Below are 20,741 nucleotides of genomic sequence, written 5' to 3' on the forward strand. Positions count from 1 at the left end.
TATTTGCCAAAGTGTTGTCAGCATTGTAACAATGGTTTGAGTTATACAGATACAGTGACAAGTTTGAAAACTATTTTTTATTCACTATTACTACAGTGATAGTGTCTTCTACTATTGACACTTTGTACAGTACCTACATTGAAACTGGTCTCTGCGACTACAAGCCAGTAGTACAAACAATGATCAGCAAACTACAAAGGGCAACAAAAATAGGTATAAAACTTTTTTCAGACAATGGTAATCCAGGACTGGGTAACAACTACATTATGAAAAGGATGGGTTGCTACTCACCATGCAATTGAGGTGCTGAATCACAGATATGCACAAGAAAAAGACTACTAAACACACAAGCTTCCACGAGAAGGCCTTCTTGTGAAGTAGACCACATGCATAAGCACGCATGTATCTGTTTATGCAAATGCTGGTCACACATGTCTCTGGCTGCTGAACCATACTGCGAGTAACTGCTCATGATGGGAGAATCAGTCTGGGTGGTGGGCATGATGAGGAGGCTGGGGCAGGTAGGGCAAGAGGGAGAGCAGAGTACAGGTGTTGGATGGTAAAGTGCTATTTGTAGGAGCATACAAAAATAAGGTGATGAGGGGGTGGGGCAGTTAGGTGCAGTAGGAAGTTTAGCTGGTGGGTGGGAGGGGGTGCGGGGAAGGAGAGAAGGCAAGATACTTTGGGTGCTCTTGAGAAATAGAAGGTTGTGTGGAGATGGAGTGGGAGCAGGGGAGCAGTTAAGTGTGTGAAGGACAATGACCAATGAATGAATGTTGATTGCAGGAGAGTTATGGAAACATAGGCTATAGTGGAGGGAGAGTTCCCACATGTAAAATTCAAAAAACTGGTTTCGGTCTGGTGTCCTGGTCTGAAAGTTTGGACAGCCTTCCAGACGACAGTTGCGAGGCAGTGCCCTTACAACATGCAAGCTTGGCTGTAACCACCAAAGCACTGCGTGCCGGCTGTACCTGCTGCACCAGCCTGTCTGCACTGTCCACTGATCGATGCTGTTCAACCACCACTGTTGAGTCAAACTCTTCAGCCTTTTTCTTGATCATGGTGTTGTGATTGGTCACTTTCAGGTGCATCAGTGACACCTGAGCAGCCAGTCTTGCCACGTCAGTGCAACCAGCAGGTCTGCCTTCTTGCACTTCCTGTTTTGTGTAGCACCAATGGGCAAGCTACCCTGATCATTCTGCACACTGCACACCTTATGGCAAGGATAGACATCACTGAACTGTTTGCCATTGGCCTTCAGATCAGACTAACCCTACTCCTAACTTGCAACACATTACAGTGTATGAGCTTAGGGCCATGGTTCACCAGGGATTTCTTTGAACCCCCAACTTACTTATTGATCTCAGGATTGCCTTTCAGGGCATTGATTTCAAAGTCTACATGGGTATTTATCTGATCAATCTCACAATGTACTCATCTGGGCTACCAGGCTTTGGCCCTACCCTTTCGCAAGTTGGTTGTGTATGGTGACAGTTGTATGCCCCTCAGATGGTCAATTCATCACTACAGCCACAAATAAGATGGTTACATGGCTGCCAAAGCTGTAAGTTGTCAAAGTTCATTCCAATGGCAACATTTTTAGCCTCGATGCTTTTTCAGTGTACAGGTTCTAAATCACAGATAAAGTACACATCATCTTTGACATTGTTCCCTTCCAGGAACTTAGTGACTTTGTGCTGCTTTCGCACATGTTTGAGCCTGGTTTTGGGTGCGCCACACATTTCTTTACATCCAGATGCAGTGCCCTCATCCTGTCATGTCCATCCTTTTTGTCTCCTTATGGACGGCCGTTAAGCTAGAGCTCCATTGCCCTAAAGATGCTGGGGTCATATAATTGGTCGAAACCAGTGCTTTGCCCACACATCTGGTTGTAGTCCAGCAACCAAATGGTTCCCTCTGGCTTTGTGGAGATTTTACGTTGGCAATCAATGCGCAAGCTCTCATGGAAACCTACACCATACTCCGTCAACAGAACATTTTCTCTCAGCTTGTTGGAGGTGAATGTTTTTCTAAAATAAACCTCACTGATCCTTGCTTACATATTCAACTCGATGAGGAATTGCAATACATTGTCATCAATAAGCCTTTTGACTTTTACAGTTACAAGTGTTCACCTATTGGAATCTCTTCTGCTTGAGTGCTCTTTCAAAGATACCTGGTACAGTTAACTATGTCCATCCCAATTTGTTAAAAATACCTGGATGACCTAACTGTTATGGGTGCTATGCACCAAGACCAACTCCATAGCCTCCATACCCTCTTTACTACACTGCGTGATGAGGGGCTAAAGCACCATTTGCACAAATTACAGTTTTTCCAGGACTACCTGGGCCATTTTCTCACCAAAGAAAGGGTTCAGCCCACTGATGGTAATGTTTCTGCTGCTAATTATCTCCTGCATCCAAAAAATCTCCAGCAGTTGCAGGCTTTTTTGGGGAAAGTGAATTATTATTCAAAGTTCCTTCTACAAGCAGAACATAAGAGGCACACTCTCGACCAGTTGTGGAAGAAAGGCATTCTGTTTCACTGTCAGCATCCTGTGAGCAGGCCTTCACACAGCTGAAGCATATGTTAAGTTCCACATCCTGCCTTTTTCTCTGTCGTGCCCCCTTGTTTTGGCTTTGTATGTTCCTCACTATGGCATTGGTGCAGTGCCATAATGATGATTGTATGGAGCAATCCATCACCTATGTATCCAAAACAGTGATGCTTGCGTAACACAATAATTGCCATATTGAGAAATAGGCACTGGCAATCAACTTAACTGTGAAGAAATTCCATGTGTGTGTATTTGGGTCCATGGTTACACTCATTGCAGACCATAATCCACTCTTAGCGCTCTCTGGGCCTTGCTCTTGGCTTCCCAAGTGGATGGCCCAGAGGCTTCAGTATTGGGCTCTTCTCCTTGCCTCCTACAACTACACTATCAGCTACAAGCACACAGAACAACTTGCAAATGCAGATGCCCTCTACAATTGCCCTCAGGATGAGACCCGGTGTTTGACCAACTGGTGTTCTCCTGTTTTCACATCAACATGGATCAACAACATAACTTGGGAGAGTTTCCCATTGCCACTACTCATGTGGTAGCAAATACACTCCACAACACTATCTTGCAGTTTTTCATACACTATGTCCTGCATGGGTAGCCAACTTATTTTTCGAAGTCTGCTGCTCACTAGCTCTGGGGAGGGCTCGCCTCTCTCACAGCTTTTCCATCTTCTCTGATGACCTCCTGCTGGATGCAGGGACAGGTATCCCTCATGCTGTCATCCTGACTACCTTACATACACACGTCTTGGACCTCCTCCATCGTGGACACTGGGGTATGTCCCAGATGAAAGCCTGTCCCAGGTGACATGACCACTGTCCTAGTCTGACAAAGGATGTGGAGACTATGGTGAGCTACTGTTCTGTCTGTGCTAAGCATAGGCTGCTCCACTCCAGTCTTTAGCCTCTGGCTGACTCCCAGTGGCCCTTGGGATTGCATTAATTTAAATTTTGCTGGCCTCTTCCTTGGCGAGATGTGACTTATTGTTGTAGATGCTTATTGAAACTACCCTACATGGTCAGCACGGTGGCCACCACCACTGTGGCCACACTCAATGCCGTTCCACAGATTCTCACCATTGAAGGGCTTCCCTGTACCATTGTCGCAGACAATGGGCCCCAGTTTTCCATCTACAGCATGGGAACAGTTCTGCACTGCTAATCACATCAAACATCTGTGTAGCCCTCCATTTCAGCCCTTCTCGAATGGCAAAGCAGAGTGGCTGACGCACACACTTATGCAACAAATGTTGAAGGCCATGGGTGCATATAACAAGGCAGCAGCTCTCACAATGTTCCCAATCCCCCTGCGGGTCCAGGGTAAGAATAGGCCCGAGGTATTCCTGCCTGTCGTAAGAGGCGACTAAAAGTAGTTTCAACCGTTTCGGCCTTCCATGTGATGGTCCCCCTTGGGGTTTGACCTCAGTTTTTCAAAATTCTACAGAAGTACAAGCCTTTTGAGGAAGGACGCCTTACATGGTGTACCACTGGTCCACAGTGCACTAATACCTTGGCACTCAGCATTGTAACGGTGTTGTAACCACACCCACTATTCCTCCACTTGGGCCTAAACGCCTTATGGGTTGCACAAGTTACGCCCATAGTGTGTCCCCATCTGCACCTACAATCATGATGGAATTTCCCTGGCACCCAAAATCCAGCATGGTAGCCAGCCCGTTGTGGTGGGGTCATCATGTACCCTCTAGGTTGTAGCCCCCTGACTACACAGGGATCGTACTGCCGCTACCTGAGCTGTACCCTCCCCACGTTGGCCAAGGAGTAGATGTCCACCTCCTTGGGGCATCAGGACTCCCGGCAACAGTCATCCTGCCAGGTGGCCCTTGCTGAGGCTGGGTGGCGCCCGTGGGGAGAGCCCCTGGTTGGAGTGGGTGGTATTGGGGCGGACGTTTTGCAGATGAAACTTCAACATGTATCAGGCTGCTCTGCGGCCGAGTCTTTTAAAAAGAAAGGTACTGTCTCTCGTTCTGGTTCTCCTGCCCTTTCCCCCTTGGCCACTACCTGGGAGGAAGGACAGGCCCGCCGGCTTGGGGCGAAGTACTTCCTCCGCTATTTAGTCTGTTCTCGGACCGATGGGGGAACATTCGCCACCTCCAAGTGCATGTTCTTTGTCCAGCACATCGAGGACATCTTCGGGGAAATCGAGGCTCTCAGTAAAATGCGTTCGGAGTCCGTTCTTATAAAGACCACCTCCGCCACACAGTCGGCGGCACTCCAGGAGTGCGACCGATTAGGGGACATCCCAGTGTCCATTGTCCCGCATCTGGCACTGAATAGGCCGCAGAGGGTTATTTTTCATCGGGACCTTCTGCTGCAAACTGATAAGGAGCTCAGGGCCAACCTGGAGCACCGAGGCATGCATTTCGTCCGGCGAGTCCAGAGCGGGCCCAAAGACCGTCATGTCGACACCGGGGCCTTTATCCTTGCCTTCGAGGGGGACGTTCTCACAGAGGAGGTAAAGGTGATGTGCTACCGGTGCAACGTGCGACCTTACGTCCCGCCTCCTATGTGCTGCTTTCGGTGTTTGCGCTTTGGGCACATGTCGTCACGGTGTGAGGCTGAGCCCCTTTGTGGCGATTGTAGAAGTCCTCTTCGTGAGGAACATACATGCACCCCACCACCTCGGTGCATCAATTGTCCTGGCATCCACTCGCCTAGATCTTTAGACTGCCCCGCGTATCAGATGGAGAAGAAGATTCAAGAATTAACAACTTTGGATCGTCTCGCTTATTCTGAGGCCAGGAAGAAATATGACCACCTCCATCCCGTGACGTTGACAACTCCGTTTGCCTCAGTTGTGTCCACTCCTTCCACAGTATCCTCACCCCTATCCTGTCCCCCCCCCCTCCACCTCCTCACCCCATCCGAGGTCTATGCCTCCGCCTCCCAAATCCCTCCCTTCCAAATCCTCCTCCCTCGTGGCCCCTGCCCCCTCTGCCCCAGGGGCCACCCTTCCTCCTCCTCCTCCTCCTCCTCCTCCTCCTCCTCCTCCTCCTCCTCCTCCTCCTCCTCCTCCCCCCCCCCCCCTCCGCCGCCTGAGAAGCGATCCTCTTCTCAGGCGTCCATCGGGGAAACGATCCGGACCCCGGCTTCCGAGGTCCGGCATTCCAAAACGGACCCCGCGCGTGAGGACCTTCTTCGGGTCCAGCCCACCATCCCCGTGCCTCATCGCACTTCCAAGAAGGCCTCCAAGAAGAAATCTTTATCCCCCTCTCCACCTCGGCGCATTTCGTCTGACACTCCATCTGCAAGTCATCGCTCCCGGCCGTCCTCAGTTTCACCGGGATGCTCTGCTGCCAGGTGCTCAGCTGGCCTCTCATTGGCGAAGGATGCTGCCCCTCCTATGCAACCTGGGAAAGTGGCCACAGCTGGCGATGACTCGATGGAACAGGATCTGCCTCCCGCCGGTTGCAGCGTTGTTCCCTCGAAACCTGGCCCTCCAAGGCCATCGAGGTGACCCGCTCTTCCCCCCCCTTTCGTTCCCCCCTTTTTTTCTGACTAGTGATGGCTTTGTTACATTGGAACATAAGAGGTATTCGATCTAATCGGGAGGAATTACAACTGCTCCTCCGCCTGCACTGTCCGCTCGTTCTTGGTCTCCAGGAAACCAAGTTCCGCCCAACTGACCGTATTGTGTTTACCCACTATACCTGGGAGCGGTATGACCTCACCCCTGTGGACGGTATCCCAGCTCATGATGGGGTCATGTTGCTCGTTTGGGACGATGTCTATTACCATCCCATCCCATTGACCACCCCACTCCAAGCAATAGCTGTCCGTATTACTCTTTCTGCTTTTACTTTTTCAGTTTGTACCATCTACACTCCATCGTCATCTGCAGTTAGTCGGGCTGACATGATGCACCTGATTGTTCAGCTTCCCCCTTTTATTGTTTGGCGACTTCAATGCCCGTCATCCCCTTTGGGGCTCTCCTGCATCCTGTCAGAGAGGCTCCCTCTTGGCGGATGTCTTCAACCATCTCAATCTTGTCTGCCTCAATACTGGCACCTCGACTTTCCTCTCGGACTCTACTCATACCTACTCCCACTTGGACCTCTCAATCTGTTCTACCACTCTTGCCCGTCGATTCGAGTGGTATGTCCTTTCTGACACCTATTCAAGCGACCACTTCCCCTGTGTCGTTCGTCTCCTGCACCACACCCCATCCCCACGTCCTTCGAGCTGGAACATACCGAAAGCTGACTAGGGCCTTCACTCCTCCCTGGCGACCTTTCTGGACCACGATTTTCTCAGTTGTGACAGTCAGGTCGAATACCTCACGGCTGTTATCATCAATGCTGCCGAACATTCCATTCCTCATACTACCTCTTCTTCATGTCGCGTTTCCGTCCCCTGGTGGAATGAGGCTTGTAGAGACGCTATCCGTGCTCGCCGACGTCCTTTACGCACCTTTCACCGCCATCCTACGTTGGCGAATTGTATTGGATACAAAAGACTCCGAGCGCAATGCCGTAGAGTCATCAAAGACAGCAAAAAGCTCGTTGGGCCTCTTTCACCAGCTCCTTTAACAGTTTTACTCCCTCTTCCGTCGTTTGGGGTAGCCTGCGCCGGCTGTCGGGCATTAAGGCCCACTGCTCAGTACCTGGCCTGACCTCAGGTAATGAGGTACTCGTTGATCCTGTGGCTGTCTCCAACGCCTTCGGCCACTTTTTCGCGGAGGTTTCAAGCTCTGCCCATTACCACCCTGCCTTCCTTCCCAGGAAAGAGGCAGGAGAGGCTCGGAGACCTTCCTTCCACTCGCTGAATCTGGAAACTTATAATGCCCCCTTTACTATGCGGGAACTCGAACGTGCGGTTGCACTCTCCTGGTCCTCTGCTCCGGGGCCAGATGCCATTCACGTTCAGATGCTGGCACACCTTTCTCCAGCAGGCAAAAGCTTCCTTCTTCGTACCTACAATCGCGTCTGGACCGAAGGTCAAGTTCCCATGCGTTGGCGTGACGCCGTCGTTGTTCCTATACCCAAACCCGGGAAGGATAGACACCTTCCTTCTAGTTACCGCCCCATTTCTCTTACAAGCTGTGTCTGTAAGGTGATGGAGCGCATGGTTAACACTCGGTTAGTCTGGATTCTTGAATCTCGATGGCTACTTACCAATGTTCAATGCGGCTTTCGTCGCCGCCGCTCTTCTGTTGACCACCTTGTGACCTTGTCGACATTCATCATGAGCAACTTTTTGCGAAAGCGCCAAACGGTAGCCGTGTTCTTCGATTTGGAGAAGGCTTATGATACCTGTGAGAGAGGAGGTATCCTCCGCACTATGCACAGGTGGGGCCTACGCGGTCGCCTGCCCCTTTTTGTTGATTCCTTTTTAACAGATCGAAAGTTTAGGGTACGTGTGGGTTCCGTATTGTCCGATGTCTTCCTCCAGGAGAACGGAGTGCCTCAGGGCTCCATCTTGAGCGTAGCCCTTTTTGCCATAGTGGTCAATCCAATTATGGATTGCATTCCACCTAATGTCTCGTGCTCTCTTTTTGTCGATGACTTCGCGGTCTACTGCAGTGCCCAGAGAACATGCCTCCTGGAGCGCTGCATTCAGCGTTGTCTAGACAGCCTATACTCATGGAGTGTGGCAAATGGCTTCCGGCTCTCTGAAGAGAAGACGGTTTGTATCAACTTTTGGCGATATAACGCGTTCCTTCCGCCATCCTTACGTCTCGGTCCCGTTGTTCTGCCATTCATGGAAACAACTAAGTTTCTAGGGCTCACATTGGACAGGAAACTGTGTTGGTCTCCGCACGTCTCTTATTTGCCTGCCCGTTGTACACGTTCCCTTAATGTCCTCAGAGTTCTTAGTGGTTCATCTTGGGGAGCGGATCACACTGTCCTGCTTCGCTTGTATCGGTCCATAGTCCGATCGAAGCTGGATTATGGGAGCCTCGTCTATTCACCTGCTCGGCCATCCCTCTTATGCCGTCTCAACTCTATCCACCATAGGGAGTTACGACTTGCGACCGGAGCATTCTACACTAGTCCCGTCAAGAGTCTTGTCAAGAGTCTTTATGCTGAAGCTGCCGAGTTACCATTGACCTACCAGCACAACATACTGCTTTGTCGGTATGCCTGCTGGCTGTTGTCAATGCCCGACCACCCCTCTTATCAGTCCTTCTTCGCTGATTCTCTCGACCGTCAGTATGGGTTGTATGTGTCTGCCCTGCTGCCCCCTGGAGTCCGCTTTTGTCGCCTGCTTCGACAATTGGATTTTGCCCTCCCTACCACCTTCAGAGAGGGTGAGAGCCCGACACCACCTTGGCTCCAGGCTCCGGTTCATATTTATCTCTACCTCAGCTCACTCCCGAAGGAGGGTACTTCGGCTGCAGTGTATTGCTCACGGTTTGTCGAACTTTGTGCGCGACTTGCCAGTCACACCTTTATTTGCACTGATGGCTCCAAAACTGATGATGGTGTTGGCTGTGCCTTTGTCGTCGGGGCTGCCACCTTTAAATACCAGCTCCTCGACCAATGTTCCAGCTTTACGGCCGAGCTTTTTACTCTACATCAGGCCGTTCAGTATGCCCGCCGCCACCGCCATTCATAGTATGTACTCTGCTCTGATTCATTCAGTGCTCTTCAGAGCCTTGGAGCTCCATATCCGGTCCATCCCTTGGTGCAATGGATCCAGCAGTCCCTCTATTCTTTTGCTGCAGATGGCACTCCTGTCAGCTTTCTGTGGGTTCCCGGCCATGTGGGAGTGCCTGGGAATGAGGCTGCTGATGCCGCAGCCAAGGCTGCAGTCCTCCTGCCTCGGCCAGCCTCCATTGTGTCCCGTCATCTGATGTTAGTGGGGTTGTTTGTAAGAGGCTAGTGTCGTTGCGGTGGGATTCTTGGTCGTCACCTCAAGGAATCAAGCTCCGGGCAGTAAAACCGTTCCCAACTGTTTGGACAACCTCCTCCTGACCATCTCGGCGAGAAGAGGTCCTTCTGACCAGGTTGCAGAGTGGGCATTGCCGGTTTAGCCACTGCTACCTGCTCTCCGGTGACCCAGCCCCGCAGTGCCCTTGTGGTCATGCATTAACAGTGCGCCATGTTTTATTGTCATGTCCCCATTTTAGTCAATCTCGTGTTGTCCTGTCTCTGCCATCTACTTTACAGGACAGGATATTTTAGCTGATGACGCTCGAGCAGCTGCTCGTGTTCTTCGTTTCATTACTTTGACTGGCCTGTCCAAAGACGTCTAACTCTTTCACTTATTTTATCTGCCTCTTTGTCAGAACTTCCTGGTGTCCACCCCCCCCCCCCCCCCCCCCCGCACCCCTTGAGTTTTACTAGATTCTATGTGCTCTAACAATTGTGACTGGGCGCTAATGACCTCAGTAGTTGAGCGCCCTTAAACAAAAAAAAAAAGAAAAGAAAGTTCCCAAGCCACCTACAGGTCCACTCCTATCCATGACCACAGCGCAGCAGAACTCCTTCACAGTTGACAGATGTGTACACTCCTCCATCTCGTAGCACTCCAAATCAAGGAACCCCAGACCTGACATACTGGATGACATCCTCCTGGTTCAGCTGCTAAGGCATGTTCGTATGCGACAAATACCTCATGGATGCCAGCTACTGTGGTGAAGACTCACGTGCAGCACCATGAAATGATTGATACCCCGAGAGGTTTGGTGAGTCGGCACATGGGCCATCTTTGCCCTGCCTCCAGCCTACACCTTCAACAGAGGATAATTTTGAGTTCGTCTCCCTGCCCTCACACGTCCCTTCTCCTCATGAGTACTATTTGCACTCCAGAACAGTGTTAACAGCTCCTGTAGGCATGAGTATGGAGGTTGAAACATCACCACTGCATCACTCTGCACCTCGGTCACCAACCACACCTCAATACCCCAGCTCAGTGCTTAATGTCTAGTGTTCCTTCTCCCAGCTGGTGGCTTCCACTGATGGGAGACCAACTGTTCACCTCCAAAAACATTCACTGGGGCCCTTTGGGCCCTATGCACACATTTTGAGAGGGGGCCTATGGTGTCCTGTTTAGACAATTTGGACAGTCTGTCAGAAGGCAAGGACATAAATGATAGCCACTAGGAGCCACCTTTATAACCAGTGAGTGCTTCTGTCACTGCCACAACGCTGTGTGTGAGCCACGGCTTCCATGCCGGCCTATTGGTACTCGCAGCGGCCCTGTAATGCTGGCAATGCAGTGGCTCTGTCAGTTGAGTTCTGACTGAGCTCTTGTCTTGTATACCTTACGCACTGTTGTTTGTTCTCGAACCTCACCATGTTTCGGTTCTTGATCTGGTTTACTCTATAGACTTGTCTACTGCCATGTGCATTCATGGTGGTTGTTGTTATCATTTGCCATTTCTGTCTGTGGTTGCTGTCATTGTCCTGGTTGTCATCCATATCTATCTTAATATGGGTTTGTGGCCCTCACTGTTGCACCCTTGGCCAGTCAGCCTGTGGCTTCTGATATGATCGCCATTCCTAGAGTTGGTAGGAAGCACATGTCAAATGCTATGATGCAGTCCTTAAAATAAATAACACAGTGTTGGGCAGCATGCTCAACAACTGTGTGATCCAGTTGTTTTTTGGCACAGTTGGTCATCCGACAGACAGCTTATTGGCTGTCATACTCAAGTAGAACACAGCACATTTCTTGCAGTTTTGCTTGTATATCACAGTACTTGGTTCACAGGTAGGCTTGCCTGTGATGCTTCTGACAGGACTGGAATAGGTGGTGGTGGGAAGATGTATGGCACATGTCTAGCATCTAGTTACATTATAGGTATATGGGCCATTAGACAAGGGTTTGGGAGCAGGGGTTGCATAGGGATGGATGGAGGTATTTTGTAGGTTTGGTGGGCGGCAGAATACCGCTGTTAGAGGGCTGGGAAGAATAGTGGGTAGCACATAGCTCATTTCAAGCCATGGTGAGAGGTCATGTTGGAGGATGTGACTCAGTTGTTTTGGTCCTGTGTGGTACTGAGTAACAAGGGGAATGCTCCTGAGACTCAGAGGTGGTGGGTGATGGAAGAGATGTAGTAAAGAAGATGTCTCCAGTCACTCACCAGTTCCCAAAGTCCCATTGTACAGCCACGGAGGAGCATTCCCCTCATGTCTCAGTACCACCAAGAACTGGAACGCCCCCCCTGCAGCTTCAAGGTTAGAATAGGCCCGCAGTATTCCTGCCTGTTGTAAGAGGTGACTAAAAGGAGTCTCAAATGTTTTGGGCTATATGTGATGGTCCGCTCTCGGGTTTGACCCCCATTTTTCCAAATACTTCCAAAGAACGAGCCAATTGGGGAGGAGCACCTTTCATGATGCATTGCGTCCATCGTGCTTTGAGACCTTTAGCCAGCTTTCTCGTCAGCTCATTGTAGTCCCACTCGTTCACCATCTCTTGGGCAAGGATGCATTCCTGGATGCGATTTTCACCATGCACTGTGCGGTGTAGCTTGCAGAGATGACGATCATGGACTCCCTTGCACCTAATATCCAGCATGGTAGCCAGTCAGTTGTGGTGGGACCACAATGTGCCCTGTTGGTTGTAGCCCACTGACAACACAGGGATTAATCTGCTGATGCTTGTGCTGTTAACTCCCGACATATGCCAAGGAGTAGATGCCTATCTCCCTGGGGCATCCGGACACTTGGCAATGGCCATCCTGCCAGGTGGCCCTTGCTCAGGCTGGATGGCACCCATGGGGAGGGCCCTTGTTCAGAGTGGGCCGCATCACGGCGGATGAACTGCAATGAAGGGTGGTATATCATCTCTTGCTGGTGGCCAGCTACCAGCAGTCTCTAAGCATCCTCGAGCTCAATTCAATGTTTAGAAATATGATCCCAAATCGTTCCCTTCTCCGGCTGCACCGTGGGAGGAGTGTAAGGCTCAGGATTGCAGTTACACTTATTCGCCCAGGCTCCTAGTTTGTACAAGAGCTGATGGAGAGTCTTTCATGTCAACAAAGCTTAAATTCTTCATAGAGCATTTAGAGGGCAAGTTTGGGGAGGTGGAGGGCTTGTCCAAAATGCACTCTGGATCAGTATTGATAAAAACAGCATCCTGTGCCCAGTCACAAAGGTTACTTAGTTGTGACAAGTTGGGCATGTTTCAGTTACCATCACAACCCATAAGAGTTTAAATATGGTGCAGGGTATTATTTTCCATAGGGACTTTCTTTTGCAGTCTGATGACGAGATAAGAGACAATTTAGAGCATCAGGGTGTTCCTTTCATCTGACGCTTTCCTTGGGGTCCGAAGGATAATCAGATTGCTACCAGTGCCTTCAGCTTGGCATTCAAGGGTGATACATTACCAGAGAAGGTCAAGGTGATAGTCTGCCACTATGATGTCAAGCCCTATATCCCTCCCCTGATGCAGTGCTTGAAGTGCTGGAACTTCTGCCATATGTCTTTCTGCTGTACTTCCAGCCTCACATGTTGAGATTGCGGATGACCATCACATCCCAATACTCCATGTGCCCTGCCTCCCATCTGTGTCAACTGCAGAGAGCCTCATTCACCTTGCTCACCAGACTGCAGGATCTTACAGAAAGAGCAAAAAATCATGGAATATAAGACCCTGGACCGACTGACCAATGCTAAGGCTAAGGAGGGGACCCTTGGGACCCTCCCTTCCCAAGTTCCACAAGTGGGTAGGATGATGCCCGGCAGTGGCATAAGAGCCCACAAGCAGCTGGTCGTGGGGCTTCACGATCCTCCTCTGCCTCAGAGACAGAATCGGTGAAGTCCTCCAAGCCAATGAAACCCAAGGAGCAGTGAGAAAAGACCAAGAATAAGACCTCTAAGAAAGGAATTTTCAGAGGCACCCACTCCACTGCAACCAAAAAGCTCTGCGTCTGAGGGCAAGGTAGAGATTCTGGCGTCTGTTGTGGACCTAGGATTCACTGGAATCTCAGACGCAATGGCTGTCACTAACACAGATACTCGAACAGTGGCAGCAGGTGACCCAGTGGCGTAATCTGCTCCTCGGTCCTTCATGCCTTTCTCAGCCATGGACAATGTCATCCTCCAGTGGAACTGCAGCAGTTTTTTCCGCTATCTTGCTGAGCTCCGACAACTTCTCAGCCTTCACCCTTTCCTCAGCATTGCTCTTCAGAAAACTTGGTTTCTGGTGGCGTGAACCCCTGCCCTCCGTGGCCATCTGGGTTATTATAGGAACGGGGCAACTTATGAGAGGGTATCTGGTGGCGTCTGCATCTGTTTCCATCACTCCCTTCACAGCAAGTCTGCCCCTCTACAACCACCTTTAGAGGCTGTCGGTGTTTGGGTGTGGATGACTCAGGCCGTTAGTGTCTGCAGTCTCTATCTTCCACCAGAAGGTGATGTCCCACAACATGCCCTAGATGCACTGATAGCCCAATTGTCACCACCTTTTCAGTTACTGGGCAACTTCAACACCCATAACCCTCTGTAGGGTGGGTCAGTGGCAACAGGCCAAGGCAGCATTGCTGACAAAGTATTAGCACAGCTAGACCTTTCTCTCTTAAATAACGGTGCCGTCACACATTTCAGTGTGGTGCATGGCACGTCCTCAGCCATCAAACTTCCGATCTGCAGCCCTAGCCTATTACTGTCTGTCCTATGCGGTGTGCATGATGACTTGTGTGGTAGTGACCACTTTCCTATCCTTCTGTCACTGCCACACATCACTCTTCTGGGCACCCCTGCAGATGACTATGAAAAAGGCTGACTGGGACTTGTTCACATCCATTGCCACTATTGAGCCTCTTTCCGATGACTCCATTAATGGGGTGGTTCACTCGGTCACCACCGGCATCATTACTGCCCCGCCCTGCGGGTCCGGGGGTTAGAATAGGCCCGAGGTATTCCTGCCTGTCGTAAGAGGTGACTAAAAGGAGTCCCTCCCCCTCAAGGGGGTAGTTTGCGCCTGTGTCTGGAGACGGACGGTTCCACGACTTATATTTGTGGTCATTTTGGTTTTTCACTTATTCTAGTTTCTTCCTTCCTTTGTTTGGTTCCTTTCTTTGTCCTTCTCCCTCTCACTGTCTTCCTTAATTTTTTCCTTGCCTTCTTCTCCTTGCCTTCTTCTCCTTGTCTTCTTATCCACCCTCTGGTCTCCGCCTCGGTGTTTGAGACAGTCTGTCCTTTCTCTCTCTCTCTCTCTCTCTCTCTCCCTTCGTTTTTCCTCTTCTTCTTTCCTCCCTGTGCATGCCTCAAGGCCGACCCAAATGTTGGCACGTGTAGCCGGTGATGGGGTAACGCGTAATTCCCTGCCCTGGGTAGACAAGTAAAACACGTACGAACCCCATGGTAAAGGCCAGGCCCAGGGAGGGGTGATTGCCTCAGCTGACACCTTCCGACCATGCCGATTGGTCCCTCCGTCCGTTTCTCGGGAGGTGTGACCTGAGGTGTAAACATTCACCTAAGGCGGGAGTGCCCTCTAAGAGGGTCCCCACAAGGAAGGAGCCCACTATCGGAGATGCTGGAAATCATGGGGGATTCCTCTGAAATGGATTTCTCTTCTTCTCTCTAGACTTCTGCCCAAAAACGGAAACTTGACCAGCCGCCAGTGACAAAAGTACTATCGCCAGCCCCAAAGTTTCTCAAAGTTTCTCGATCTGAGGACTGAAAGGATTTTTCATCTGTCAACCCTTTCGTTATCCAGAAGGATGCAGATTCCATAGCTGGATCTGTCAAGTCTTGTACCAGGATGCGTAACCGTACCTTGTTATTAGAAACCGAGAGCGCCTTTCAGGCACAAAAACTGCTTCGGGCCACACTCCTGTACACGTTTCCTGTCCGGGTGGAGGCTCACCGCACTTTGAATTCGTCGCGTGGTGTGGTATATACTAGATCACTTGACAGATTGACTGCCAAGGAGATTCAGTCTTTCCTCGCTGAGCAGGGCGTGACTGCTGTCCATTGGGTCATTAAAAAGGTCAACAATGACCTTGTACTGACCCAGACACTTTTCTTGACGTATGATAATGTTCAGCTGCTGTCGTGCATCAAAGCGGGCTAAGAGGTTATTTCTGTTCACCCCTATGTCCCGACACCTATGCGCTGCTACCAGTTTCAGCATTTTAATCACACTCGCCAGTCTTGTTCCAATGTGGCTAAATGTGGCACTTGTGGCAGGGATGCCCATGAGGGTGACTGTACACCTCCATCTCCTCGTTGTGTGAACTGTCAGGATGACCATGCAGCGACCTCCCATGACTGTCCCATCTACAAGGATGAACATTGTATACGGGAAATTTGGGTCAAAGAGGAAGTGTTCACCTCAGCTGCTCACAAGCAATTTGCTAGTAGGAAGCCCACGCTGAACCCAGCGGAGAATACAGTACTGTCCTTGCCTCTCCTCGGACTACCAGGGAGGTGGCAATGCAGACATGTGATCTGACCTTCAGCACTACGGTCCTCCATTCGGCCAGTGCTAAGAACACCCGGTCAACGTCTCCTCTTCCTTCCGTCACCCCTAAGACACAAGCACCTTCATCAGCTTCTGCCAAGACGAAGACCCAGAAGTCAGGTGCACGGGCTTTCAAGAAGGAACCGTCCCATGCAGACTTCCTACGTACCTCGAACTACCAGCCATCAACCAGTACTTCCACTTAACGACCTTCCAAGAAGGCTCATAGGCAGCAAAGTTATCCTTCTCCGCCACGGCGCGTTTCTTCTCCTGCGCCATGCAGCAGTTGCCGCCCCAGGCCATCATCCGTTTCGCCTGGCGGCACCACTGATAGCCGAACATCTGGTCGTTCACCGACGGAGAAAGCTCCCCCTCCCGGCCATCTTAACAAGATGGCCAATGAACCTATTGAACCAATGGATGATGACTCTCCGCCTATTGACAGCGGCGGCAGTGCTCGCTCGAAGCCGGGCCCTCAGCGGCCTTCAAGGTGACTTCTTCTTCCTTTTTCTTCTCATGGTGGCACTTCTTCACTGGAATATTCGTGGCATTCACTCCAACTGAGAGGACTTGAAGTTGCTGCTTCGCTTGCACTGTCTGCTCATCGTAGCTCTCCAGGAAACGAAGCTATGCCCAAGCGATCAAATTGACTTGGCACACTATACCTCTGTGCGTTTTGACCTACCCTCTGAGGCAGGTATTCCGTCTCATGGAGGGGTTATGTTGCTGGTCCGGGATGATATTTACTACGATCCCATCACATTGCACACTGGCCTGCAGGCAGTTGCTGTCCGAATTACTCTCCCCACTTTTACATTTTCCATTTGTACCGTTTACACTCCCTCGTCGTCTGCTGTTAACAGCGCAGACATGATGCAAATTATTGCTCAGCTGCCTGCACCATTTTTGTTAACTGGAGACTTCAATGCCCACCATTCCCTTTTGGGCTCTCCAGCATCCTGCTCGAGGGGCTCCCTGTTAGCAGACCTTCTCAACCACCTCAATCTTGTCTGCCTCAATACTGGCGCCCCTACTTTTCATTCAGACACATCTCACACCTATTCCCATTTAGACCTCTCTATATGTACTACCCAACTTGCACGCCAGTTTGAGTGGTATGCACTTTCTGATACATATTCGAGCGACCACTTCCCATGTGTTATCCATCTCCTACATCAAACCCCCTCTCTGTGCTCAACTAGTTGGAACATCTCCAGGGCGACCTTTCAGGATCAAACCTTCACAAGCTGCGATAGTCAGGTCGCACACCTCACAGAAGTCATTCTCACTGCTGCTGAATATTCCATCCCTCACATTACTTCTTCTCCACGTCGCGTATCGGTCCCCTGGTGGATCGCACATGTAGAGACATGTTACGTGCTCGTCAACGTGCTTTACGCACCTTTAAACGCCACCCTACGGTGGCAAATAATATCAATTATAAATGATTACGTGCACAGTGTCGTCGTGTTATTAAAGAAAGCAAGAAAGCCAGCTGGGCTGCTTTTACAAGCACCTTCAACAGTTTTACTCCTTCTTCTGATGTCTGGGGTAGCCTGCGCTGGCTATCTGGCACTAATATCCACTTACCAGTTTCTGACTTGACAGTCGTGAATGACGTCCTTGTGGCCCCTGAGGATGTCTCCAATGCCGTCGGCTGCTTTTTTGCAAAGGTTTCGAACTCCGCTCATTACCACCCTGCCTTCCTCCCCCGAAAACAGGCAGAGCAGGCTAGGCCACCAAACTTCCGCTCCTCGAATCATGAAAGTTATAATGCTCCTTTCACCATGCGGGAACTCGAAAATGCACTAGCCCAGTCACGGTCCTCCCCTCCAGAGCCTGATTCTATTCATATTCAGATGCTGAAGAACCTTTCTCCTGGAGGGTTAAGGTTTTCTTCTTCGTACTTATAATTGCATCTGGATTGAGGTTCATGTTCCCATGTGCTGGCGCAAGTCTATTGTTGTCCTGATTCCTAAGCCAGGGAAGGACAAGCGCTCGCCTCCCAGTTATCGACTCATCTCCCTTACCAGCTGTGTCTGTAAGGTGATGGAGTGAATGGTTAACTCTTGTATGGTTTGGCTGCTCGAATCTCGATGCCTACTTACCAGTGTACAATGTGGATTTTGTAGGCGCTGCTCTGCTGTTGACCATCTGGTTACCTTGTCGACCTTCATTATGAATAACTTCTTGTGGAAGTGCCCAAACACAGCAGTGTTCTTCGATTTGGAGAAGGCTTACGACGCCTGTTGGAGGGCGGGCATTCTCCGCACCATGCATACATGGGGCCTTCGCGGTCGCCTCCTTCTTTTTATTCGTGCATTTTTAATGTATCGATGGTTCAGGGTATGTGTGGGTTCTGTCCTGTCAGACACCTTTCGCCAGGAGAATGGGGTGCCGCAGGACTCAGTTTTGAGTGTCGCTCTCTTCGCCATAGCGATCAATCTAATAATGGATTGCCTTCCAGCTGATGCATCTGGCTCCCTTTTCATGGACGATTTTACCATGTATTGCAGCGTGCAGTGTACATGTTTCCTGGAGCACTGTCTTCAGCGTTCTCTTGACGGTATTTACTCCTGGAGTGTCGCCAATGGCTTCCGTTTTTCTGCTGAGAAGATGGTCTGTATTAACTTCTGGCGCTACAAAGAGTTTCTCCCACCATCCTTATGACTCGGTCCCATTGCTTTCCCATTCGTGGAGACAACAAAATTTTAGGTCTTACATTTGGCAGGAAACTTAGCTGGTCTCCACATGTGTCATATTTGGCTGCCCGTTGTACCCGTTCCCTAAATGCCCTCCGTGTTCTCAGCGGTAGGTCGTGGGGAGTGAATCGAACAGTCCTACTTCGCCTATATCGGTCGATCGTCTGCTCAAAGCTGGATTATGGGAACTGTATATTCCTCTTCACGGCCATCCATCTTACGCCTCCCCAACTCTATACAACATCGGGGTTTACGTCTTGTGATCAGAGCATTTTATACTAGTCCCGCCGAGAGTCTTCATGCTGAAGCCAGTGAATTGCCACTCACCTACGGGCGCGATATACTGCTTTGTTGGTATGGCTGTCGGCGACTATCAATGCCTGACCACCCGTCTCGTCGTTCCTTTTTTGACGACTCTCTCGACCGTCAATATGGGTTATATGTCTCTGCCCTGCTACCACTGGAGTTCACTTTCGTTGCCTCCTTCAACACCTAGATTTTCGACTCCCTGCAACCTTTAGAGTGGGTGAGAGCCATACGCCACCTTGGCTCCAGGTTCAGGTTCGCGTTCACCTTGACCTCAGCTCGCTCCCAAAGGAGGTTACCCCTGGTTCAGTATACCACTCCCGTTTTGTCGAACTTCATTCGAAGTTCATTAATATGACCTTCATTTATACAGATGGCTCTAAGACCAATGGCGGGGTTGGGTGTTCTTTTATTGTCAGGGCACACAGTTTCAAATACCGGCTCCATGGCCACTGTTCGGTCTTCACAGCTGAGCTACTTGCCCTCTACCAGGTTGTTCATTACATCTGCCACCACTGACATTCTGCTTATGTCATCTGCTCCGATTCCCTGTGCGCCATCCAGAGCCTCAGTGATTCGTATCCGGTTCACCCTTTCGTGCATCGGATCCAACGCTCTCTTCAGCAGCTGGTGGACAACGGTTCTCCGGTTAGCTTTATGTGGGTTCCTGGCCATGTCGGTATCCCTGGGATTGAGGCTGCAGATGCCGCGGCCAAGGCTGCGGTCCTCCAGCCTCGGACAGCTTCATGTTGTGTCCCTTCATCAGATTGTAGCAGGGTCATTTGTCAGCGCATTTTATCGCTGTGGCATGCAGATTAGGTTAGATTAGATTAGTTTTCGTTCCCTATATCCATGCTGAGGAGATCCTCGTGGATGTGGAACAAGTCAATTTTTTTAAAGCTGAAATAACAATACTAATAGTATGAATATATACAATACATCATTTGTTTCTATTAAAAAATTCATCGATGTAGTAGAAGGAGTTGGCCACTAGTAAGTCTTTCAGGCTCCTTTTAAACTGATCTTTATTTGTAACTAAATTTTTTATGTTTACTGGCAAATTATTGAAGATGAGTGTTCCTGAGTAGTGGACCCCTTTTTGAACTAAAGTAAGTGCTTTTAAGTCCTTGTGCAGATCATTTTTGTTCCTGGTATTGTATGTATGAACTGAGCTGTTTGTTCCAAAAAGAGATATTATTTAGGACAAATTTCATTAATGAGTAAATATACTGAGAGGCAGAAGTTAGTATACCCAGTTCTTTGAAGAGGTTTCTACAGGACATCCGTGAATTTACTCCACAAGTAATACGTATTACACGCTTTTGGACTCTGAAAACTTTTGTTTGACTTGAAGAGTTACCCCAAAATATTATACCATATGACATTATGGAATGAAAGTAGGCAAAGTATGCAAGCTTTTTCATTTTTATGTCGCCTATGTCTGCTAACATTTGAATTGCAAATACAGATTTGTTAAGGCGTTTGTGCAGTTCTGTGGTGTGCTCTTCCCAACTGAATTTATTATCAAGATTGGGCTGCACTTACGGACAACAAGCTTCGGGCCTTGAAACCTCTTCCCGTGGCTTGGACATCCTCCTCACACCCTTCTCGGCGGGAGGAGGTCATTTTGGCCTGGTTACGAATTGGATACTGCTGGTTCAGCCATCGCCATCTGCTGACGGCTGCGCCGGCGCCGTTCTGCCCATGTGGGCAATTGCTGACAGTCTGCCACATTTTAACATCCTGTCCGGATTTTAATACGCTGCGTCTTGATCTTGGCCTGCC

This window comes from Schistocerca americana, chromosome 7, assembly GCF_021461395.2.
Source record: "Schistocerca americana isolate TAMUIC-IGC-003095 chromosome 7, iqSchAmer2.1, whole genome shotgun sequence".
Taxonomy (NCBI): Eukaryota; Metazoa; Arthropoda; class Insecta; order Orthoptera; family Acrididae; genus Schistocerca; species Schistocerca americana.